At 40.0% G+C, this 27,023-nt stretch overlaps 1 long non-coding RNA gene across 5 annotated transcripts; it reads left to right on the forward strand.

Annotated features, from left to right (window-relative positions):
- Positions 1 to 1,505: 1,505 nt before the first annotated feature.
- On the forward strand, positions 1,506 to 25,740 carry LOC111271618 (uncharacterized). Of its 5 annotated transcripts, XR_015315393.1 has the most exons (6): positions 1,509 to 2,035; positions 18,536 to 18,766; positions 20,368 to 20,442; positions 20,845 to 20,982; positions 21,217 to 21,286; positions 25,425 to 25,740. It is a non-coding gene; the product is annotated as an uncharacterized LOC111271618 (long non-coding RNA). The 5 variants fall into 5 exon arrangements; XR_015315394.1 differs by lacking the exon at positions 25,425 to 25,740 and having other exon boundaries at positions 1,506 to 2,035; positions 20,368 to 20,428; positions 21,217 to 21,746; XR_002686972.2 differs by lacking the exon at positions 25,425 to 25,740 and having other exon boundaries at positions 21,217 to 21,746.
- Positions 25,741 to 27,023: the final 1,283 nt, after the last annotated feature.

The following is a 27,023-nucleotide window of genomic DNA, read 5'->3' on the forward strand; positions in this document are numbered from 1 at the left end:
TTAATTTCCATTTACCAACAACAAACCTGAAAAGCAATACTCGAGTGCACGGTCTGAGATTTTAGTAAGTACAGGTGCCTTTCGAATGCAAAGGAAGAGCGAACAGACTGGACCTCGACAGAAAATGCCCCAAGTTAATGGGCGGTTGGCTTATCCGAAACAGTTAAGTTAGAACTTACTAATTAAAGAGGGCCTTTAATGTAATTTTTATCTTTTTTAATTAAGCTTTTTCCCTGTGCAAAATAATATTTTATAATGCTTGATCCTTCTTTTGGATATAACAATTTATAAAAAAAAAAAAAAAAAAAAAAAAAAAGCTTTTCTCAATGGCTTACTTAGCAAAAGTCAAAAATGACCGCTCGTGATGTTCATTCAAAAGGGCCTAAAATACAAGCCAATCATATAAACTTATCGTAAAGTTTCACGTAACCCTGTCTATGTGTTCGGTTAGCCATGCGAAAAATATAATCGACCGTCCAGGCGAATATGATTTAGGCTAGTTGGAAATATAGGACACAGGTTGAAGATACGAACCTTGCAATGGTCGACTTTTTCCATATAATATAGTCTGGAAATGTCACTTATTTGTATGTTGCATGTGATCATCTGGGACTATTGTTTATATAGATATGCTGAGCTTCCAGGGCCTTTGTGACGTCTAATTAATCCCTTCAGCTAATAACCGATTTCCTTTTTTGCGACATCCAAAGCCCAAGGAAAAGAGCAATGGTTAACTCTATATTGGCTTTTGACGGCTTACATGAGCCTATTAAAGTAGAGGGGATTCACCTGCTCTCAGGCCCCTTTCTTCACGTTCGATAGAGCTCTGCCAAGAAGTGTCTTCCAAACGCGCTGACGACCATTAGTAATTCTAACGAATTGTTCGGAACTAAAACAAACGGATCGTTTCTGGGTACGGCCCATTCAGCCGTAACACTGCCAAATTGATCTTGAATAGAAATTACGAGCTTGCAATGTCTCTGTTACCATATGTCGTACTTTTACAAGGTCTTAATGCGTAAAAGATCGAATGCGAAGGCTATACGAAGAGCCTTACACCAAGCTATTCATACGTTTCACTACAGTGTCTCAAATAATCTAGCCAGCTAGCAGCAATTTTGTGATGTGTTAGGTTTTATTATATTGATGTCATTTGCTTCCCATGAACGTTTGTGCTACTAACACCTTGCTGATAAACAATTACTTATTCATACCATTAGTCAAAGCTAGTTGTATCACGACCCATAGAGGTCAATGGGCTTTGACGGAAAAAAAATTAATCTGCGTGCTTCAGTTAAATAAAGCGTGTCTTCATCATGTGGCCTTCGTAGTCGCTACCTGTCGAAGCTCAAATTGAAAAAAAAATTTTCAGTGCTGTATATGTAGTAGCTTTGTGATAGAGCCATTGTCTCTTACACGAGATACACACATTCAAATGACATAAGACAGACCTTTTTTTTTTTTTTTTTTTTTTAATTTTTATGTTCCTTTTTCTGAGCGGTTTGAAAAAGCTCAGAATAAGAGTAAAGTTAGAATCATTCCTCATTCGTTGAGAGGCTGTTCTGATCCAAATAGATTGTTACACAAGTACACACCAATCGATTTTAGACGCAAAGCCAATCAACAACCGCCAAGGCGAACACAATCATCAGGCGATCGTATCGTATAATGACGCTAACGTAGAAGCGCGATACACACACACCACCACCAACCCATCCACCAGAGAGAGAGAGAGAGAGAGAGAGAGAGAGAGAGAGAGAACGAACATATGTTACATACATAACAAGAAAGCACATGATGGATCTGCTAAGTTCACATGTCGCATACATCTTGTGTTTTGAAAAGACGTAAACACCAGCATCGTGAAAAGCCAGTTCTTAGACGCCTATTTTACTGATTTGGTCAAATAGATGTTTGTTATTGTTAGTGACTGTGACTAAACTTGAAGAAACAGGTGCCCTCGCCCGGGACCTTCTGAACCGTGCTCAACGATCATTTTGGGGTTACATTTTAATGAACCACAAGTCTATACCAGGTATGAGCTGCTGTCCATGGTGCCCGCTCTTGCGATAGGTGCAAATATCTCAAAGTGCTCATTGTCGCTCTCTCAAACGTATAGAATAAGTCCCGTCGAGTGAATCCCCAATCCCGTATATATGATCTGTGGACAGTGCTCAATATTGCCAAGATAGGAAAATTTTACTTACACAGTAAAGGTTTTCAGCGCTCTGAAAGCGAATTGTCCACTGACGTACTTTATGAGGGGCAGGCTGGAAATATTAGCATTTTAGTCATTAAAACCTTTCTTACCTCAGCCGCGTTGATCATTAACAACAGTATTGCCAAGTCGGCTAACTTTGTGAATTATTGAGATCGTTTTGATATATATTTTAGCAAGAACTTTCGGATGTCGCAAATTGAATTGGCGGTCAATACGATTTACTGTTTGCGGGGTAAACACTATTTTCACTAGTGATAGCAAGACGCTTTTATAAATTGTAAGATACAACGGCAATATACGCGATGCGCTACATAAACGCAAATATATACCGCCGTGTACGCATATAAGCGATGCTAACTAAACGTGCTCTAATTTTCAAATAGGCTTACACAATGTGAACCCGCCTGTCGCTATAGTAGTGCTTTAGGGATACGTAATCGACTAGGTTCAAAGCCTGGAATAGGCCAACATCCGGTTCGTTTAGCAGTCTAAAGTCGTGCCAAGTGGTACTCGACTGATTCCAGATGTCAAACTCCAAATATTTGATGTCGATACGTACGCGTGCGTCTCCAGCGCAAATCCAATGAGCCATTTAAGACTCCCACAGTGTGTACAAGAGGAACGTATAGAAGCATTATAAACAACTTCACCAAACTCATTGTAATGCAGGTGTTTTCGACGATACTTCATAAACACTAAGCAAAAGTTGTTTGAATTTTGCCGATTAAAAAACAATCTGTATTTGGCTGGAGCGTTTTATTTCCTACTGTTCCTGAAGCCACCAGAGGCTAATTCAATGTCCAGCCATATAAGCACCTTCACGTGGCCTGCTTTTCTTTTCCTAGCACGCACACGAATCTGAACGCTTCCGCCTCTTGCCGTTGTTGTTTGCGCAGCAAATACAGACTATTGTATTATATTTTTTATTTAAATTTATTAAATACCAGACGCTGCTTAAGACTGATCGTTATACAGACATCTTACAGAGCACACGTTAAATAGGGCCGTCGACAACTGTGTGACACGACAGAAACTCAACAACTAGTTAGCTTATTAAAAGCGTCATACAGCATTATATACTGTAAAATAAAAAAATTCTATCAGAACCCCAGCTACAGGATGAGTTTACTGCTAACAATACGTATTCGAGTAAGATATTGACTGAATTGAAGGTGCGCGCCAGAGTGCTTGATTAAGTGAGACAGCCGGAAAGAATACCTATTAATGAAATATGCTAAGATCTGATCAACTTCGCAATATAAAACAGGTTGGTCCATTCCATAATAGCGTTGATGATCGCTTCCTCTGTGATTCGGGAGGGAATGTCCGCGGGGTTCTGTTCGACAGAAATTAATTCAGCAGTTCTGGGTATTCAAAATTGGGGAACTCAAAGATCAGATCATTATCGGCCTCTAACAATTGGAAAAGGCCTGGAACAGCGTTACCCGCAGAAAGAAGTGGTCTCAAAGACTAATAACTGACTTCCTGACGTCTCGCGGATTTTGATACAGGATTAAATAAATATTCAAAGTAGTCGAAAGGAGTTGCTTACTTTTAACTCTGTTTTATTTTTTTATCTTTTAAACTAAATTGGTTAATGAAAAACACCTCTCATCTAGTGGCCTTATAGTTGTTGAGAATTTTTTAACTATGGACAAGTTTTTATGCGGTGTCGCTCTGCCAATCGTTGCACAACTGTTCTCGTTCATTATTCCAGTGTGTATATAAGCACAATGTAAATATAATTGCTCGAATCAAATGACTTATAGGTTCTTATTACCCTATTCTGTCTTAGTATATTTTTTTAGTTTTACTTTTACTGCCATTACCTTAATTAAGGGTTGCTTTAAACGACTGCAGCGCCCATCTGAGGAGCTTAAAGCAAAGTGTCGTTTGCCCCTTTTTCAGGATAGACCAGCTCACGTGTTTGTAATTTTCGTAGGCAAATATTCTACCGCTACAACCGTTTCTTTTAGAGGTTGGTATTTTTAGATTAAGATAAAGCTTTTTCTTCTTCAAAAATTCTGGCACAGATAAACAATTTCTTTTTGGGCCCAAGTAAACACAGCTTAATCTTATCCTATGAGGAAGTATTATGCAAACAAAGCACTGTTCGCTTCGGAGAAATGAACCAAGGCCGAGAACTACGCAGAGCACGTGGGGAGCAAGATGTTGTATATGTCACGATCTCCAATCGGAAATTTTTTCCCCTTTAATCAAACCACACAGTAATAGATAACGATCGTAAGCCGCCAAACGCTACGCATAAATAGCGCCATCTCCTTCGTCGTCGTGTACTGAGTTCCGCTTGTACAACAAGTGCCTGGGTCGCAATGCTGCAGGCTAAGAGATCATAGCGGCCGTCCAGTTGTTCCTGATCGTCCTGCTGGCCTTGCACAAAGAGAGAGCACCTTGTGGCATAGGGGACTAAGCTAAGGTGTTATTGGGTGAAGTGCAACGAATAAAAACTTGTGAGGTAAGAGAGTGACTATGATCCAGATTGAAACATGCATCTCAATTACGAATAAACAGGTTTTAACACTATAGGCTAGGATTGGGCACGTGAGAATCCGAGCGCCACATGGGCCTTGAGCCATTTTAAAGATGTGCTTTCCTGTGAGCCTGTGAGCTACTGGAAAAAGTTTTCGGTTTTGTACACTCTTGTAGTAACGTGAACTCAAACGACTACCCAAGGGAAAGGATGACCATGCGTTTGTCCTTTGTAGTAGTAAATGACAGAGACAACAATGCCGCTATGTTCGCTTATCTGAGTGTCAAGTCAGCTTTCCATCAGAGAAAAACGCGGACCAACGTGTGATTAGATGTTCGATACTCTGCCTTGACATAGATTACATTCTCTGCTGAAATCTTACTAGTTCGTGCACACTCTGTATCGATCTTTCACGTTAGCAAATGTTGAACCTCAATGATCCTTAATGCTGTTAATAAAAACGTTTATACACGAGCTGCCTGTTCTGCATTCGTCCGAGTGTGTTACCTAGGGTACTTGTATCTCTTTTCACATAGAAGAGGTTTGACAACTACGTCTCAAATCGCCTTCAAAAAGCATACTAAAACGGCACAACATTACTATATGTACACTCTGATCGAAAAAAATCATCATCTATGAGCAAAGCAAACTCTCATTTTACGCCTATCTAACAAATGATATGGTTCCGCCTTTCGAGACGCTAATCGCATCTACCATCTTATTCACTTGAAAACATTGCCGGAAAACTTGCCCGGTACGTAAACTATTAGGCATTCATCCAGCTGCTTTCAGCGCCAATAGAAGTTTGCCTGTCTACCGCCAACTTCAAGCGTGAGGCACCACGTATGCGTCCCTAAGTTCCTAAGCAGGCGAGCACCGTGTCCACTGCGCTATCACATTGACATGGCTTAATTATCTAACTATATTTTATTTTAGAATTTAAATCATTTACTGACGCTTGTTATCTTGCTTCTTATTGCGACAGAAATTAATTCGCTCTGCTCAATATGCCCTCCACTAGCAAATCAACCCTTCAGATTTCCGTTCCGCAGTGTCTACGTCGTTCCGCGTCCGCAATCGCAATACGTGAAGGTGGCTCGAGATCTTCAAAATATTTTAATGAGTTTGCCGCTGTTAAATATTTGCTGCTTTCTATATATATATGTGTCTGCCCTTGTTTCAAATAGAATGGGAGGCAAGGAAGCGACTGGGCATATATTAAAGTCACGTACATCACCAATTATACCATGGTTTCATATTATTTGTATATATACTACGAAACTACCCGAGAGGCAGCGTTATCATTATTTTTGTTTAAAGGTTGTATTTCCGTTAAAAGAAAGCAGCAAGGTTTGCTATTGCAAACGTAGCTCATTTGCCTTCAGACGCTCCTGTTTTTGCAACAAGAAGAAGTAAACAGAAGGCCAGACTGGGAGGCATTCAGGCCGCTGGCGCGTGGACTTTGTCAGGCGAATAGCGACCTAGCTGGCAGGCCTGCCGCGTCTCACTATCCAACGGCAAACACCGGCACCTCATTTTCTCTGACACTTCATCTTACGCGGCGCACGCAATAACTGCGAAGGGTGCTGATTCCAGAAATACCCGCAGAGACAGCAATGTTATTCTAATCCACTGATGTACTATGCGCCGACATCGACGTTCCATTCGAGTCTTTTTTTGGTTTATGTTGTTATTCGATGTGTGTTATATTGTCTGTGTTTTTTTAGGACAAACAGGAAGCAAAAATAGGTAGCACGTAAAAGATATGCAGGACGAAAGGGAAGATCTCCCTTCATAAGTGGAAGCAAGTTTGAAATCTTGTTTATTATTGCTTGGCTACGATTCCTTTGCAAATTAGCATCTTATTATTTTTAGGTCCATTTCCGAGACGTGCATAACGGACAAGGTTTTCGGTAAAGGAGACGATACTAATTGCTGGCTGTAACTGAAAATGTCCGCGAGGACAGATGGCAAGGAAGTGAATTTCTATTCAAGAGGCAACGCCGGCTGGGGTTGTGTTCGGCCTGCGGGAATGCCAGCAACTTTCAACGGGGTCGTCATATGCAATGGCAGCCTGCCTAAGCGGGTTCAATTAACGAAAAACTGTTTGTGGTCATTTGAATTCAAGATTGAAAGCTACGTTTCATCGTTTATGCGTAAGCGGTCGAGGTGAAGACGTGGCAGAAGAAGTTTGGGAAAAATGAAGAAACTATTCTAGGGCGATTCGAGTGTACGTCAGATTACAGGGCAAGTTATGTTAGTGAATCACAGAAGAAAAATTTAATTTTAGATTGACTTGTTGCAGTTCCTCATTTCGGGTGTACACACGAATTTTTTTGCTTATTTGCCCCTTTTGATGCTTACAAGGAGGAATGGAGGTAGACAACCACTCTTACAAAAAGAATCGTTTTTATCAGTTACAATGCAACGTATGAAAGATCACGCTCGGTGCGAATTCTGATAATGAAACAAAGATTTCAGCATTTTTCATAGAGATATAGTACCTGCTACGAACTAACTGAATTTACAATACAACACTATGCGGTTTGTAGTTGTTGGCTGATCGCAGCACTTACAACTGTCATAAATCAAAGCTTGCGTAGGAGCACCCAAGAGTTCGAACGGAACCGCTGTCATGATGTTTCATAATTGAGGATCATAACTCATTGAATAAATCAATTATCATCACAAATATCTGAAGACGTTATTTTTTCGTCGAAGAAATGATTGTTTGTCTATCGAATGGTCATCCCAAGTACCAAAATTGCCTCAGATCATGTACCCCTTATCCAGGGAAATTTAACGCACACGAAGTTATTTTAGGACTACTAAATAGAATTTCGGATGCTTACTTCTTATCAAATAATTTGCTAGGCGATCCGGTTACGTGATATGGTTGGTACTATCGAGAACAGGCCCTTCATGCATCGCTACATCAATTTTGTAACAAGTCAACAACACGACCAGCGACGATAATGATTATCGGCTGACAGTGCTTCTAGATAGGCTCGTTTTGATCCTAAGTAAGATGTCGGCTACCTGAACTTGTGTTACCCTTTGTTTGAACGTCGTTATCTGAAGCAATGTCTGCTGGCAGTGTCATGCGTTCACGTCAGAATACACCTCACGTATGGGTCTATTGAATTTTTTTTCTATTTATTCGCTCAGAGAGACTTGCGATAGATCTTTACGTGTATGACTCACAGTTGTCATCTGCCGTTCGATCAAGCTAAACTACCTTCTAAAAAAAAATTCGATTTATCGTTACTTGCTAGGCACACTTATTAAGTTGAATATGTTTATTGGAATTTTTGGCTAAAAATTACTTACATAACGCTTACTGAAAACCATGCGTCTGTCTGCGGTCTCCGAAGTGTGAACGAAGCCTATTTTCGTGTAGTAGTCGTAGACGAGTCTGAAACTTGCCATCTAAGTTACATACTGTGATGGCTACATCGAAGCAGCTATCAATTTAAATGAACAAAATACATTAAACACAACCTTGTATGGATACCCATATATATATATATATATATATGGGTACTAATATCGACTATATGTATAATTGATATTAGTAACAAATATGGAAACAGTAATACTATCGTCTCGTACATTTTTGCCACACACCGACGAGCAAGAGACAACCTAATAACACATAAAGAAGGACTGTGGTCGTCTGAGAATTTACAACTATTACTTTTCTATTCATTGGACTCTTTGCAACGACGCCTTTTCTGACCGCTCTCGGCAGCAATGCGGGCCCGTCAGAAACTAGTTCCACCGAACTTCTTTTCATTACGCCCTGAGTTCGTTATAGTTTATTTCATTAAAGTGCTGAAGGCAAATGTTGCTACATTGTTATCCAATTGACCCATCTAGAGGGGCTTGTTGACTGTTGGAGACATGTCGTTTATCTCGTTCGACTCCAAAATCCATACTTGGTCCTAGGTGGCTACTTTTCCACACAACGCTTCAACTTAAATATTTGGTTCTTGTTCTTAGTACGAGTACGAAATAAGAACGCTTGCTTAAACCCACTTTGATAGACTATACGTCATTTGCGTTACGGAAAAAAACACGCCTTCAACGAAGTGCAAATACATGTGTATTCACCACTATCAGTGTAGTTGTACTTCGGTATTTGGCTGTTGAATAGGATTGAGGGGATCCATATTTTAGTGGCCACTAAAACCAGTGGAAAGGCTGCTAATAATACTTGAAAGCCGTCCTAGAGCTGAGATTTTTTGCAGCTTATACCGGAGGTGGTCTTAAAAAGAAGACTTTTGTTAAAAAAAAAAATATATATATATATATGTGTGTTAGGTGGATGCAATCGGTTTTTCAGTCTAGGTTAGCGTTGGTGGAGTGTCGGCATCTCAGTAACAATTGTGGTTAGGGTCAATCGATAGCAACTGTACTACATGTCGGCCTGGGTCAATGTGTTGGACATGCGCATGGAGTAAGAGAACTATTCGAAAGTATCAACCGGTCTTGTTGTCGGATAGATAAACATCCTCGGCAACAAAATATCTACTCAAAAAAATTCAATTGGGGACTGAACCTATAACCATTTGGGTAACTGAATATGGGTCGAACGTAAAACGTCTGCAACTAAATCAATATAATAGCGTAATTTTTAGCTATCATTTACTGAATGTTGAACACGTTTTGCGTCCGACTGAGTATTGCTTTCGATGATTGTTTCGAAACTTCAAGCGAATCGTCTCTACCTTAGGTTTCAACCCTAAACCACTTCACATATCTGTGCGATTAGGAAGCAGACCTATTACCAGCGCTCGACTACGGGGGGTATTCGAGGTCTGTTAGTGCATTATATGTTCTAACCCTCATCGTAAATTCAGAGCCGTAATGAACAGGGTTGAGATGATCTGGTGGCTTAATAGAACATTCATCCAGGTTCTACTTGAAAGAGAGAGAGAGCTGACGTTTTATGATTGGAGCTATTAAGCGACATTTATAAATACGGCCAATAGTTCCGAGGCCATTTCCTGTAGTACACGGCAGGTGAAATCAACTAGGACGCACACTACGGGTAATCTTGATAATCTGAAATGAAAATGAAACAAACATGTATTGGTATATTTGTGACTTCATTTGTCAGTTCCATCAGTTCCATTAGCAGTCACCAATAAACAGCTTCATGAACTTGTCATGTGTGCTTATAGAGAGATGGCACGATATATCAATGGCTAACAACGCCGTAATCTTGTGATTTATTACCGCTTGTTTCCAAACGATCTTTGTCGGGTGATATCCGAACGAAAGGCAACTACTTGCATTTTTCTAGTACTGTTATAATATATTGAGTATATTTTTAATACATAACATTAATTGTATGTTTTTGACGCCAAGCAGGCGTTCTGCAAATACTTAAGCCGGTGAGTGCCGTCAGCCTTTTTCATCGTCTAAATTGCCTAGGGTCAGAAATATTTTGCTATATCTAAGGTGCCCTGTAGAGCGGTGACACATTGCTTATATGGGCTTTTTTCAACGAGGAATCATAAGCCCATTAACCCTTGTGACATTTGTCAGCGGAGGCTTCTACCAAACTGAATTGATGGAAGTGCTGGGCTCGGAATATTTCATATAGTCAAGTACGGCTGGCTATGGGCGGATAGCATATGATTACACCCCAAACTTACTTCCAGTTATTATACGTGTATTCATTTACAGGCCCGAGCATTTGCTGTTGTCGGCGATGTATTTCAATTTAGAAGTTGTATTATACAATGTAAGATTCGATATAACCTCTCAGTTTTCGCTGTTTGCATCCGTATTCATGTCATCATATCAGTGTTACGTAATTGCAAGTTACAGAGCGATCACTATATTAATGATGCAAATCCAGTGTACCAGCCACCAGCCCATCTGAACTGGGTTACCATCAAAGACGTGGTGTACAGACAAACAGTTGTACTCTAAACCCATTTCTAATACTCGTATGTAACGTCGCTAGAGTTACACATGAAAAGCTGACTCTATGCCGGTAGTTAAACGTCGGAGTACTGAATACAGTGAGCTGACACCGCGAGAGAGAGAGAGAGGGAGGCAGAGAGAGAGAGAGAGAGAGAGAGAGAAACACGGCCACCAACGAGTCCTGGGGCAGGAATCGATTTTGTATGGGTCCTGTGTTTGCTTCAGCACCCCAGAGAGTCGTCGTCGTCGAAATGCATCGTCGAACGTAGATTTTATAGCTGCAACGAGATCCTAGTAAGTTTGGACAAACAATCTACCAGCGGCTGTAGCTCGCTGCAACTTGACCGCCGGCGTGGTCAATAACAGCGTGAACAAGTCGCTTGCATCTATACTCTTTTAAGATCGTTATAGCCTCACCAAAGTTTTGCCTTTGAAGCGACACGTGTTGCAGGTTACCAATTACTGCAGCTAAGCAGGTACGGCTTTTTCGCTATGACACGTGGCCATCCTGAGGAAGGTATTGCCTACATGCTAGGCAGGGGACACTACGCCAACAATGGCCTTGAGCCCGACGATTTTTACTTTTCTTCAGTCTGAACCGACTTCTTTTCTGTGAAACGTTTTCAAACGCTGTCAAGGTTATAATAAAGGAAGCATTTTGTGCCTGCTCCATAAGGATCTATGTTATGGGAGTGGCCGCTAGATTCACTAGTGACAATGGGTTTGGGGTCCCAAGAATGAATTGGTGTGGTATTGAGCATCGGTATTGCATAGGATCTGGGGGACGAGAATAGTCGTTTAGGGGCGTTACCAAGTTGTAGGGTAGCTCCAAAGCTAATTTAGGTTGTAAACGCTTAGTTGAATAGTAGCGTGGATTAGGCCATATCTTGATTTCGATAACAAATCTACCAGCTTCGGCAAAAATACCGAGCGTAACTTCTCGGAGTAAAATATAAGTCTACTATATAAACTAAAGCCTGTGCCTGGTTATGGTAAAGTGATGAAAGGGGCAATGTATCGAAGACAGCGGGTATCAAGTGGGAAGAACCAAATATTGACTGCGACACATTTAAATTAAGTAAACTCGGGAAATTCATCATAGAAGCAACAACAGAAGCAAACAACATATCTAACAGAGTTTAAAGTACAAAAACATCCCTAAAATTCGCCGAGAGCTAAAAAGACCAGGTATCAATTCAAAGCGAGATTGCCACTATGCCGTACCGCGCGGAAAATGAGGCACAGCAGAAGGGTCACAAAGACCTGCAATAGGTTCGTCGCCTTTGTTTTTAAGCTATTCTGCTATCTCAATATCAAAGAGGATTTTGTCTTTAATATTGTATATATAATTGGGCAATGTACACATCAATAAATTTCATCCTTCTTTTCCAACCGCTCGAAAATATGTCGGTCGTTACCTGGCGGATTACGCTGTACGGGAAAAAAATAGACAGGCAGAATGTATAAATGCACTTCTGAGCATCCTGCTTCTATATGCAGTACAAGTTACGTGCATGTACTTCAAAAACTAAATGGTCTTTATATATATATATATATATATATATGAAGAAAAAATAAATTAAAAAAATAAAAAATCTCAGCCTGATTATTCTCGAATTATCAGTTGTCGTCGATATAGCTTACCATAAGTAGTCTTCTCCCTATATACATTGGAGCTTATGGAGAGACCCTTTATACGCCACAAGCCGTTTTCGAGACAGTCACCATATTCGTCTCACTCAAACGTACAAAATCCTATTCAGCTTACAGTGAATAATATATACGTATATATGTAGTTGCTTAGTGAGATACCCATACGGCTTTAATAAAGTAGATAACAGAGAATGAACAAAAAACGCTACGATATAAAATTGTTTATAGCTACCGTTGCTGCTGGCCGTGTGGAGACGGCATGAATCACCGCGCTGTTAAAATAAGCCTCTGCATTCTGAGTCGAATAAGCAGATTGATCAAAAAGGTAACGAAGCACAGAAATTTGTAAGTAAAGATGCAAATTGATTTGCTCTTTTTAACAGCAAACGATTCAGGGAACGGTAGGATCGCGGAATCAAGGATGATACGTTGAGGTTACAATGCCTTATCGTTATATGAATATGAAGTTGAGCTTTAGGCGTGTAGAGACGGCGTCAAATTTTTCGAGAATGGGCCTGTTAACTAAGCCCTCCTCGAAGCTGATTCCAGATTGACTTCCATTGAACGGTTGCCCTCTAAATCAGCGAAATGTCATTACTGAGCTAGAATCAACGCCAAACAATGATGTTAATCACCGTCGACTTTAATTTTTTATTAAATTGAATAAGTCGTCAAAACGATTTCCCACAATCGTCTGTTGATGCTGGTAGGCTGGAATTTGTGGAATCTCATAGAGATGAAAAGTTCCACTTAAAAACATAATTGGATTAAAACTGATATAACAAGCTGAAATGTTACTAGCAGACTTTTTCCCAGTCGCCCGATGTTTTTGCAAGACTGAGACAATAACTTATTCAAAACATAGATTCTGTCCTATTTGCTACTGAAAATTTAGTTGGACGCTTATGGCTAATTTCAATTGATGAAGTCTTCCAACAATTTGCATAGTAACACTTCATTAAGTTCGAAAGAGCTTCCTATGTACGTATAACCCCATACCATGCGAGCACGGTGTTGTCCATCTGGTCCTGTACTTTCATAAGTGCACTTTTAACTGACTTATTTTTAAGGTGACTATTATAAAATTTGCCGTTATCATCACGAAAACATCGATGTAATTTTGAGGAGAACTTTGTCATTTCGATATCTATCGTATATCTAAGAATCTCTAAATCTTCTATTTGTCCATCATAATACGTCAGCGAGGGTCGACTCTTCGTCGAGCCTTCAAACTTTTTCAATCCCCGGCGATGTTGGTAATGGCGGAACGCATTACAGCGTTTACATTTGACTGTGTCTTAGCTGAATTTCAAATCATAGAAACCAGTTGTAAGGGTCTGGATACCCCTCCGCTGTCCTAGTTGAATAAAAACATCCTAACCTAGAGTCTCGTTTGTCGGGGACAAATCGATTTAGTTAGCAAATGATAATTTCGAATCCGCTGCTTATTGAAGCGGTCACCACTGTCGTTGATAAATTTTTAACTGCAACAGCGAACCACATATCACTACCATCGCTACCAATAGTAAGAACAGGGTACCCGTTTTGTCAACCTCAAGGAGTTCGAACAGTTTTTCAACGCCTGTAACGCCAACTCCCTCTTGCATATTGCGGCTACCTTCGGTTGAACGACGTTCCATGCCCCTAAACCCAAACCGTCTACGCCGATTTATTATTAGCCTGATAGACTATCCATATTATGATTGCCTTTATATTCGTCTCGACCAATCTGTTCACTTTGTTTTTGCCAATTTTGGTAGGGGAGAGCAATAATATTATTCGATTACACGAAATGGCTCGAAGGACCTGATAGGTATAGGGATAACTAATATGATATCTCTCGTTAAAGTCTGAGCGGGTAATGTACGTCTAGTTGAATCTGTTTGGCCCCACAGCAAAGGTCAGTTTAGGTTTCCCCCGGCAACGAAACGTTGAGAAAGGAACAAGGTTGTCCTGGTAGGCTTTGAAGGATAGGGTCGATGTGGACCAAATCGGTGGATCTCCTTCATTTATTTCAATCATGCAAGAGATTTGTACGAAAATCTAACCCAATGAAGCTATGAAAGGTCTTTACATGTTAACTGGTCTAACACTATCGCATTTCTAACACATTGAATCAACAAACCTACTATGGTCTGCTACGGGGCAACTATAATTTTATTCACAGACAGTAGGCTTCTCTATGAGGCGTTAGCAAGCATTTTCTGACTGCGGTCTCTACCAAACGCGCACGCTCTTCGCCCCCTGGCCCTGGGCCATGAGTATTTATTTTAACATTATTTCGCTTTCAGAGGAAGAATATCGACAAATGACGTATAGAATTTGCTTTGCTCTGCATTTGACTATTATTCCCATAGCTGATTAGCTTTACAGTTAATTATGAACCTACGACATACATATCGAATAAGGCTTTGGCCTAACATCGTAACACCCCAGCGTCGTGTTCCTCTTATCTAAAAATTCGTTTCATTTTTTATTCTGATTTTCGATAAAGCGGCTATAAATCTAAATGTTATTACATATCACATTGCTCGTATGTTATCTCAATTTTTTTTTTTTTGTGAAAAGCTCCGAATCACTCGTTTTATTACGGATCATATGTCCGAATCTAAAAGCTCCGAATTATGTGGCAAATTATACAAGAAAAACGGAAAATTTAGATTACGTTGATATCGAATAGGCTCTTAGAGGGCACAGTCCTAGGTCGTCAACGGTGTACAGCCATACTGATTTTACTAGACTTGTCAGCTGGGTTTAATCTCCATCATATTTAACAACGCCGTCGCCGACGGGTTCAATGCTGTGGTGACTCATTATGCTCACTTCGGACCCCTATCGTGCGTCTGAAAAAGTCGCTAACGAAACGTTTACAATGGTTTCATCCAACAATACATTTCAATAAACATCAATGCGTTTGCTGCTCGCATGTAGAGGGTGGCGTAAAACGTAAAATTAAATTTAATTTCCCTATAGGAGAGGGCTAGCATTCTGTTGAGCGATGAATGCCGCTGAATGGCCACGTAAATAAATAAAAATTATCCCTTCAGGGGCTGACAATTCAACAGAGGGTGAATAATCAGTAGCCGGGTCACTCACAAAAGATTGCTGTGTAACGTGACTTGTAAAACGAAGGTGTTAGCAGACGTTTTTACTTCGGCCAAAACGGCGGCACCAGTCAATGACAAGCTCATATGGTTGCAAATTCTTTTATGGACCTTTCAGGTTACACCTAGTTAACAGACTGTGTACCAGTTAAATAGGATCTGTTTATCTGAGAGTGTTTATATCACCTGTTTTGTTACTATTTTTATGTATACCCGATACTCGACAAAAGTTAAAGAAGAATTAAATTTTGCCACGGTTCTAGTACAGCAAATACTAAACTAATACATAACAAAAAACTATAGAGGCCCTGGCAAAAAGGAAATTTCAACGGCAAAGCAGTAATGCCTAACATTTCTTTAGCAATTTATGTAAGACATCAGGCTGTTAAGTAGGTTTTGTAGTAGAAAAAATGCCAGTGCCCTCTTCAAACCACAAAAACGTAGAAAGCAACGTGGTTCGAACGCATCAAGCGACAAATCAATGTACATTGACCTTTAAGATAAAAGAAAATAGAATACTTTAGAAAAGAAACAAAGTTAAAGTATTTTAGCAGAGGTCTCGTGCGCGCCTTGTACTGAAACCAAACGTATGATTACCAACAAGTTGGCTACAGATAACTTCTCCAAGCGCATCCTTTCCTCAGATTATTCAGGGTGAGATTGATTACGATCTTTGCATCGTCTTGGTAATACGCTTAGGCTCTGTTCTGGGTCTACAAGTAGCCTTAATATATTCCCCGCTAGTCGGTTTAGGCAAACAGGAAATACAATTCTGAGGAACCGCACTGCAGTGGGCCGCTTCGTATTCCGATCTTCTATCTATTAGATTAAAGCTGCGCGCTATATTGGAGTGATGAGCCTAACTCGATGCTAATCGTGTTTGTAATGGCTATTCAAAGAAAGCTATAGAGAGAATGCTCTATGTATGGTATCGGTAAATTCGATCTGTATATATCATAACCTTCTGACTCTTACCTTATACCAATATTAGGTTGGAGCCTTGCCCTGGGTATCGGGAAGTCCCTTAATATCGAACGGCCCCTTCAATAAGTGAAGGTCAGGGTGTCGGAGATTTTATGTCATGATAACCTGATATATGCTTGCTGCCAAAGGTCTAGAACGGGGCGGAACTGGAGACGGATGGAAATTTCAAGAAAAGGCCTACAACTACCTTTCGAAAAACCTCGTAATTAATCAGCTTCTGACAATAGAGTGTGCAATAATCGTCAATAGTAACGTTTTAAATGCGAACGAATGTTGAGAAGTTCTGGCGATTTTTTAACCAGACCTCAAACTTAAAACAGCGATAATAACAAAGCTGTAGACAATTTTAATAAACAGAAGAACGGCACCAGAATATAGGCAATAACTAGTTCATAGTTAATAGATTCTGTCTTCAACGCTTAGGAATAGAAAATTCAGGAGCAGGACAAGGCTGTCGAGGTAGCTCGGAGTATCCACAGCTAGCTGTAAACTCAAAGGGATTAGTCCCACTATAAGGTGTGCACTGTGCAAGATCGAGTCGTACTGAGCCAATGGACTATCTGGGCAAACGAATTTGGGAGGAAATCAGTTCTGACTTCAATAATCGGCACTGCACACATTTCACGTCAATGGAACAAAAAAACGGTAATCGAATATTTAGACAATGTAACGGCGATATATTACATGTAATTGCAATAAGTTTAAAAAAGGGCATCTTTTTTATCGGAAGAATCACTGTCTCGGTTTAAATGCTCTTCATTATTTTGCTTTAACTTGAATACACTTAATTTCAATAAGTACAATTCCGGTAGTACGAACTGCGGCTCATCACTACTAATCCTTTTATGAAATACGCTTATAAGTACTTATACTAACTTATAAACTTATAAGTACTGAAGAAAGTTGCCTTCGGCAGATATCATGCGACTAGTTAGTTAAATTAAATAAATACGTCAGCAATCGCAACATTGAAATCAAATGGTCATATAGACTGCATTTTGCCTCAAAGACATATATATATATATATATATATATATGTATAAGACATATAAAGATATAACTAAAACAAAATTTTTTATTGCCCTGAGTAGTGTAAATTGCGAGCTTTCACAGAGAACATTAATTAAGATGCAGTTTTCGTTTGGATTAAGGGGCTACCGTTATCTTGCTTAGCTGCTTTGTTCTTTTCTAGAGAATAAATTACGTCGCACAGTGTTGTTGCGGATTAGGCAGCCCAGTGGCAAATATGTCATAAAGAAACTCAAGTACTTCTATGCGACTACGATGTACAGTTGAAATAGAACAATTGTGAGTAAACAGCCATGATGGATACTTAGATATCTCATGATAATAATAATCAGCAAAAACGAGCTATTTTGCCAAATGTATTAAGTCCCCATAAGTTAGCTCTAAATACGAATATTTTTACTTGATCATATTAATAAAGGAATAGGATAGAAAAATGAAAAATAGAATAATTGTTCCTGTCTGATCGTCCTGTTGAACAGAATAATTATCCACGTCAGACAAACCTAGGTGTTCTGATGTAAAACAATCTGGTTTTAAATTATACAATGCACGAATTTGATTTGATCTGAAAAAAGTGTTTTAAGTAAAAATAATTAAGCGGGAATTATAGGCATAAGTGAAGAAATCAATGTCGACCGTACACCTAAACGGCAAAAGTAACGTCCGCGAATCGGAACGCCACGAAACAAAAGATCCGATTTGATCTTCATGTGGTTAATTTACGTAAATATAAGTAAAATGCAAAGAAATGGAAACAGCTCGTGCATAGAAGGAAAAACAAATAATCGTAGCTCGATTTTCAACTATTGATACCTATTGAACAAATAGCCGATCAAAATTTGATTTAATTAAAAACTATCTTTAAATACGGCTCTGATAATAGGCATTTGATTTTATATAAAATTCTCCACGTATCGTTTCTATATTAGTATGGCTGGAATACGTCAATCAGTCCGAAACAGAACATTTTCATAGGCTAATTGCGTATAGTGTTATTAGCTTGCTACAAGCGAGTTCGGCAGACTTTGAAACTGAATAACTTCTAAATAAGTTGGGCTACAATGATTATTTAAGAATTACTATGTCTTACTCATTATTTTTTACACATTTTTTTAGCGCTCTGGCAGTCCTGAACAGCCATATACCTACCATTCGCGTTTCCATGTGTAATTTCTCTATGTATGGCTCATCTCACTAAATCGACAGTGGAGTATGCTTGCTTACCACCTGCCCGTTTTAGGGCATAAAAAGTCCCGTAATCACACGAACTTGGATCGGAAGAATAACTGGGTTGAAGCCAACGTCCAGGAGGCAACTGAGGCGTGGCGATACGGTCTGGCTTCGTTCGTAAGTAACCAGTCTATGTGCTTTCAATCGCAGTGCCAAAAGTTTGGAGTCTTTCGAGAAATTCAAGATAGCGGGCTGCATTAACTGCTTCATTTTTGGGCAAGTATCTCATAGTAGCAAATGCCCTTGAGGTCCAGTGATCGTATTACCATCACCTGACATTTAAACCTACTCAATTTTCTTGTTGAATTTGATTTTTTTTCGAGGGCGACGCCATTCCCTCGCCTTGTCCCTTGCCGACTGGCGGTAGATATTGAACCGTGCCTTACTGCAACCTTATGTTCCAGGCGGGTTTTTTTTGTTTGATTCACAAATTTCTGAAAGACTTGTCGGTCAAATTTCGTCTGCTTGTGGCGCGCAGTTTAAAACTGGTTAAATCTTAAAGTTTTCCAGATTCTCTTTTAACTGTTCAATATAATAGTAACAGATCGTCCTTGAAGTTCAGTTGGTGTATATGGATTTCGCAATAATCTAACTCGGTCCGAAAAGACGTTACTTTTTTTAGTGGTACCAGTGAGTCCTGTACCGAGAGCTAAAATTACGGTTGAATTTTAGTTTGTTCATTGGAATAGTGTTCTGTGATTGATTAATAACACGACGTACCTACGGAGTTGATCATTGTCACAACAACTGACACATCGATACCCATGGCTTGAATTTTGCTGATCTGAAAGTGTTATACATCATTTAACACATATCCTGCATAGTAACAACGTTTATGCCATAGAAAAGGTGTGATTTTGACTATGATACTACACAAGGTTATGCAATTACGTCGTTAGCGCTCTGTTACGCGACCACGTCAGTGCGTGGATTGTTGAACGGAAGTAGTGATGTGCGGACAATAGCGGCGGCATCATATGATTATGGGGCGCGTTCGTGGTTCCTATAGTTCTAATTCGATTATGTTCACTACATCTGCCTGCCAATTCTTTTAAATGGAGTATCAGAAAGAACCTATCTGAGCTCTATCATGCGACCCCAGAGCACTAAGAGGTTTTGTTTATACGAGGCTTATGATATAGCGCGCACATAAACTCGAGAAACCGAAAGTGCCTATTTACTGACTAGGACACTCGTCAATATGATCTCGTGTTTCATTTCTGCTGATGTCACAATTTCTATTTGGCTGAAATTGGCTCGGTAAGGAACGAGTCCAGCATACATACACAGAGCAATTAATGTGATTTCTTCTTCTGGCGTCAATAAGTCTTGTAGCACATCGGCTTCTGTTACTCGTATGCTATTTCATTTTATAAATTTATCTACATTTTATAAATTAACTAAAAAATACGCAAGAGAGAAGGAGAGAGAGGCCAAACCTTCAGCTGTGCATCACCCACGCAGTGCAATTACTCAAATTAGATATGAGTGAAGTCTACGACGCCGAAGACTGTGTGACTGAATTTTTTCCAGCGCTCTGGGGCAAATGCAATATCTATTCATGCGGCCCATCTGTTTTATTCGAATTGGTACTAAAGATAGAGTTTTTTGTTAGAAAACATCTTGATGCAATTCTGCGAGAAGCTACCGATAAACTATGTTGAGTGGAATTAAGTCGTAGTTTTGTTAAGAACCTGTATTTATGCGTTTTTTTTTAGCTCTTTTCTTTAGGCGGACAAGTCGATTCAGTACCTTCAAAGAAAACGAAGATTGAGCTTGGTCAGTTTGGTCAGGTTTGTTTTTAACTTGTGTTTCAAATATTGGATGCTATAGAATCGTTCCATAGTCTGCTCGCTTATACCAGGCAAACGTTCAAGCATCTTCGGCAGAATTTTGTTTTGTTATTAGCTTTTTTTCATACACGAACTGTCAATCCAATTGTCCTTAACCCCTAAAAATAACTAGATCCATAGTGCATATACGACTCAAACGACAGTTAGCTCAAATTCAACCGGTAACAATTCATAAACGTAAATCTTTTTCTTGATGAGTTCTATGGCTGCTATCATAACCCTGGCTACTATCGCATAAATTTACGTACTAGCAGTATCCTATACGTAGAGTCCTGTAATCAGTCTAGCAAAACAGCTAATGAATACGTAAATTGAACTATTCGACTTAAAACAACTACTCAGGTTTACACCGCTTCACTCTACCCATTTGCATACGTCATGGAGGTGTTTTGACACGGTGAAGAGCACGACTTCATCCCCCATTGCTGACGATTGCCACATTTTGAAGATGGCGCTTAAGATGAAAAACATACAAGCATGGTAAGCAAGCATGGTTGGGGAGCTGTATACTGAGGATTAAACTATGATCTGCTTATAATCATTGATTTAGCTGACCAGAGCAAGATACCTACCTAGGCCGCTTTTTTCGAAGAACTATCGTTTTTGCTTATTTAGATACTTTAGTATTGGAACTCTCCATCTGATCATACTAGGATATTTCGACTATAATCACTGACATACCCTATTTATTCAAAGCTTTTGACGCTTTTGCAGCGACAGAGGCGCATGGTATTCTTCGCACATTCAGTGTTCATCCGAAAGTATCTTCTGACCGATGCAGTTGGTAAGGCGTCAAATAATTAAACTTAGAGACGCGTGCTGGCCCAGGTTCGAGCCCGCGCGCCACTTCGTGTCGTGTTAGAAGAGGCCAGTCGTTTGAATCAATATTAAACGTTCAAATACCAAATCTGAAAGCAGAGAAATTTAACTCTCGAAAAGTGAGCTGTACAATATATTCTCTATAAAAAAAAATTGTTACATAAACTCTATTTCATAAGTTTGTGCAGAAATTATGAAGTTGAAGACATAATTTCGATCTAAAAATATTGATCCCATCTGCGCGACAGTCTACCATGAGGCCAAGCTAAAACACTAACCCAGTTTACAATTGCATATGGATTATGACAAATCGTATGTTACCAGAGTATTACCATTAACACACCTTGAAATTGTAAATTTGAGATCGCTTACAAAAGGTTGCTATAAAAGGTACGTATTTAGTAAAAAAAATATTATCACGGATATATTTTCGTCGTATTGCTTTCTATAATAGACTAATCTGTACTTATTTGCGAAAGAGAGATCAGACAACCGGTTATTTTAGGAATAGGCACAGCACCGAAAGGAAAATGTTCTCCCCGAGTGCACTACTTCCAAGAGTTTTTGCTACGGGTTTTAACGATCGAATCCGAACAATCATCCAAATAGGAAAAACGAACAGCCCTTTTCGGCCTACACAAACCACTACGCCAAAAAGCACAGGGTGTCACTGTGATCTTGCTGGATTATTATATTAACGAAATTGCTAGTAAACGACCCAATAGGAGAACAAATTGAACAGAGGGTACGATTTTTAATCTTTTACCGAATATTGCAGATTCTGTCCGTTAATGTCAATGTCCTGTTAGTAAAAGGACATCGAGGATTTCTAATATGGGCCGTCAGTAGAGCTTAGGTAGGTCTCTCAGGGTCACCGAAAGCAAGATATGCCTTGCTTTCCGAATCGTTACCCTGAAAATATTTGCGGCTAATATTTCTACCGAGGAAACAGGTCGGTGCATCCGGTGTCGCCAATATTTTTGCAAACTCCTTTTGTGGTTTTGAACAACGCTGTAGTTTTTCATCATTTTGTATGCCATAGAATCATATAGTCTTTTCTCCCAGGCGGAAAGTAAACTGCTTAGGCAAATGTTCTTTGCAGTCTTACCTTTCAGTGGAAGTTCCCGTCTATCGATGGCAACGTCCACGGGATACGTACTAATGATTGCGTACATAAGCTAGTATCCCTCTAAACCGCATTTATTTATTAACCTAACTCAGATCGATTAATTGATTTCTAAGCGTCACTGTTTGGAAGTGCCTGTCAGTTCTTCGTAAATATATTTGACTAAGTTAAAATCATTCACTTTCTATAGGTAGGTGATAGCTTTGGCTAACCTGTATAGAAGGGCGTCTAAAGCATTGGTCTCAAATTCTCCATTTTAGCAATGACGGTCAGTCAGTATCACTGTCTTCACGCTAGTCACTTATAATATATTTGAACTTAGTTCCCACTCTATTACTTGCAGTATTGCCCGTTGTAGACTCTATCGTAGAGAATCGACTCTGATGGGTTTCATCACAAAAAGGAGATTATTATAACAGCTTGCATATGAGCACGCACTAACTTCGAGCGATTTCCTGCACGGATTCTGTCGTTGGGGTCACTTGACTAAACATAAATAGACCAACCTTGCTTCTGTTCGCAAATGAAAAATTCTAAATAGGTTCAGACGGGCGATAAGCGACTGGGTCGACCTGAGCTTGTCTTCTGACAACACAGCCAGTTTTCGCCTCTCCGTCTTGCTTGCCTGCCGTTCTATTCATGCGTTCCGCAACTGAATAGCGCGCAAAGGTCAAACACCTACACCCTTTACGGGACACGCCGAGGGCAAACAAAGCCCAGAAGTAAACGGTCTGGCCGAGTGCAAACATTATAGTGTATATGGCGCTCCAACAAGCTTGTTTATTTATTATCGAAGCTTTACCACTCAATTTCGATTCAGTGTTAGAACGATCATGATGCTTAGGTATGCCGCAAAAAAATGTTCTGTAGTAATGAAGCCTGCTAACTTTATAGTGATTATGCAGGTTATTATGACGACTAACTGTTGTAATTTGTAATGATCGACTCTATGCTTTCTGATCCGATCGAAAAATATTTTTTTTTTATTAAACATACGTGTAGTTGATACAGTATGGTCACTTTACCAAGCTCGTATTGTTATTTTCTGTTTTACTTAGATTACTATTCTATGGCTGTAAACCTTTAAATAAGAATGAACGAACACCTGAATGCTCTCGACAAGAACCCTTCGTCTTTCAGATTTATCCTAGATTGTTGTATTTAATAATTAATCGAGCTTTCCTCCGCTTGAAAGGCGTTTTGCGTCCTCCTCATGTATTTGAACGTGTCATGGCCACGTTCATACTTCGTTTTTGGTGCCCAACACGGCGAAAAGCCATTTTCCCACTACTACATCGACTTTTGAAGACTTGATTGGCCTCTTCGAGCCTATCTGCTGCATTAATTTAGATTCTTCTTGGGGGGACATGCACCATATGCATATCCAACAACAAATTAGGTGCAAGGCAGACGCGCTTTATCTATCCTCTGTCGCACGACTCTACATTGGGTCCCTTTATTTTGTCGAATGAAATACACCGGGTTCAGACTGTAAAACCACATCGTGGAACCCTCTTCTACTCTAGTCGGAGCATCACTTTCTTATCTGTTTTTGTCACACGGCCATCCTGACAGTCTTCTGACTAATATGCTCTGTTACTATACAAACCGTTGTCGTTCCGTTTGTATCTCTCCGCGTTCCGCGTCTTCTACTCCGCTCCAGCTTGAAGCAGTTTAGAATGAATGATTTCTGCTCCATGCTGTCCCAGTTTACACCATTAAAGGAGCACCCGTAGTGACGGGAAGACCGCGCGTTAGCCAGATGCAGTCCAATCAGGGTCTCTGACGTCGTCGAATAAGGTATTCAAAGCGGAAAGATCACTCTACTAATGTTCCCTCACTGCTGAGCTTTGGATACTCGATAGGCGTTTGGGGTTCTCTTAGGCTCCGACTTATCGGCAGTGCAGCCAAGGCCAATAAGAAGTCCTTGGAGTCCTCTTACTCGCTGCTTTTTCATTCTAACCTCATTGGTTGCTACAACGGACACTCCCCACTCTTTGAATCGGCGTCTAGCAGCTATATTGGCGGCGCCTACTCCTTTGGCTCGTCGAGCTAGCAAAACAGAAATTCTTCTAGATACCGGGTTAACAGGTGCTCAGCTGTCGCCGATCTCGGCGGTGGTAAGCTCTTTACCTTTTATTTGGCTCTTTACGGGCCATTGGTGAAGCTTGATGTCTAGCGTAAAATTCTTTAGTGGCAGATACGGTGGGACTTATTCAGATGGGAAGGGAAAAGTTGCGGGGACAAGTTAATTGGAATAAAAGTAATCATTGTTCATTGATCTATGTAGCGGTTAGCAATAAGTTCCAGCGATTCCGTGACCGCAATTGGCGTTTCGATAGTCTGCGCACAATAAATGGGTGTTCACTAAAAGCAACGAAAAATACATTTTTTTGGAAAAGCTATTTTGAAACTTACTGATTAGTTTTGGTGCTGTCGGGAAGAGTCACCAATAGTATCGACTGATTGTTATTTGTGCCGTACGTTTTATCTGTATATGCAACTTAATATCATAAACTGACCGGATTAGTCTTGATGCCCAGATAGGCTGAAAATGTGGGAAAGAACAAAGATGACATCGTAATAGTTGAGCGCATATATTTACAGAGACAATACGTTGTATAGCATGTTGGGTCCTTGTATAGTTGAATATGTTGTATAGTTGACTTGTATAGTACTTATTACAAGATAAAATGTTCTCAGACAGTTGACGTATTTTGTTTTGAAAAATGAAAGTAGGTCTTTTGTGAAAATGCTAATAATAAAGCTAACCCATTAGCAAGTATAAAATTTGTGGCTGACCGGTTGTGACAGTGGATTTCGGTGTAATGTGATATAGAAAATATGGGACACCTTAAATTAATTCACCCTTAAAAGCGTTTTGATAAAATGTACTATTTTCAAGAATAATTGTAAAAACTTTAATTTCATAAACCAAAATGTAAAGCGTTTCTCGCATGAACAACTGACATTCCAGGAACGCTATTGAAACTTACGCTACGCTCAACTTCAGCAACCCCTGGTTCGAATATCTGGTCACGCCGGTAATCCCGCTACTCAGAACACTCGTTGATTTCCGCTTAATGAAACCCATAATTTTCTTAGGCCTTTAATCGACAACTATTTCCAAATACCTCTAAGCATCTTCTCGTTAATCAGAATGATGTAACTAAATGTCAATGCCACAACTCTTCTATAGCCTTGCTGTGTTTTCGAATTGTGATTTTCCAAATGATTCACCTAAGCCCCAATAAACTTCTTGCTTGTTTAGCTCCACCCAAATCGCTTCGCAGTGTTTATCTTATAGGATATTTTCTGACAACTTGCTGAATCATCTCGGAACTGCCCGCACACACCCGAAAAGCCGCTGGTCGGGTACTGCCTGGTTTGAAGCTGTCTCAATCGGAACGAGGGAACGTTGCAACCAGCTGGAGCCGAAAACTGTGGCTTCGTCCAGGATACCGCAGCTGGAACCTCATATTCCCGGGTGGCTGTTATCGCAAGCGTCGTTTGCTCCGAGTTCAACTCTGCGACCGATAAGAGAACGCTCATAGAGCTTACTCATAGAGTGGTAGTTCTGCATCTAGGGACACCACTCGTGAGGACTGCCCTAATAGAGCTATGTAGCTCTTTAGTTTTAGCTTTTTCGACTGATTTCTATCTTTGTGTCGCACTCTCTTGCTATTTCCTCCTGCAAGTTGTACATTGTGCAGTCCCGTGGGACCGTTCGTAATTCGTTATGCAAGCTAAAGAGTTAGACTGGGACTGCGCTCGGCGGAGCAGGTATCTCTTTCTGGGGAAAACAATGGATGGTGGCTAGTGGGTAAGTACTCCGAATTAACAAAAACAGCAGTGGCAAGATCTAGAGTAGCACAAAAAGGGTCAGCTGCGTATATGAACAGAAGAAAGTCCTAGTCAGCAGTAGCTGCATTTTAACGATTAACGTCAGTATACCTCAAAGTGCAGTAGGAGACCATTGAGGTGACGACTTCGAGCAGCTTGACGTTAGCGCCGTGCAGCGGTCAAGGCACACAGGAATTCAGTGTACAGTGAATTTAATAGAACAAGTCTTTGTTTCTATATGCCTTTTTTGTGAACGAGCGAATTTTACTATGAGTAGTAACTGAACAACGCCTATATGTAGGAGAAGCATACAAAGTAAGCCTGATATAGTAATACTGAAGCGCAGAACTGGTTCAGAAACGTCGCGAGAGTGATTTATGGGTAGGTAAATGTTATTGCTAGCAGACTTTAAGCACTGATATGTTTGGGTGTGTATCCATTCTTCAATCATATGATGAAACTCGTTATCAGTGCGTTTGTACTTTTTTGCCATTGTTTATACAGGCAAACGGCGAGTATTCTATGGTACTTTTTTCGGGTTAGCTAACCCAGTCTTAGATTTAAAGTGGTAGAACTTATATGTAATAGAAGCCATTTTAACTGTGGTTAGTTCAGCCTTCAGGTGCTTCTATTATCTGAACTCACTTAACTGTAGGAGGTCTTAATCCAATCATCGCTATTCCATCGGTCTTAAAAAACCTAAATATTTGTGTAGGTCTAAACTTATCCCAGG

Source organism: Varroa jacobsoni, unplaced genomic scaffold (genome assembly GCF_002532875.2).
Source record: "Varroa jacobsoni isolate VJ856 unplaced genomic scaffold, vjacob_1.0 contig00796, whole genome shotgun sequence".
NCBI classification, from domain to species: Eukaryota; Metazoa; Arthropoda; class Arachnida; order Mesostigmata; family Varroidae; genus Varroa; species Varroa jacobsoni.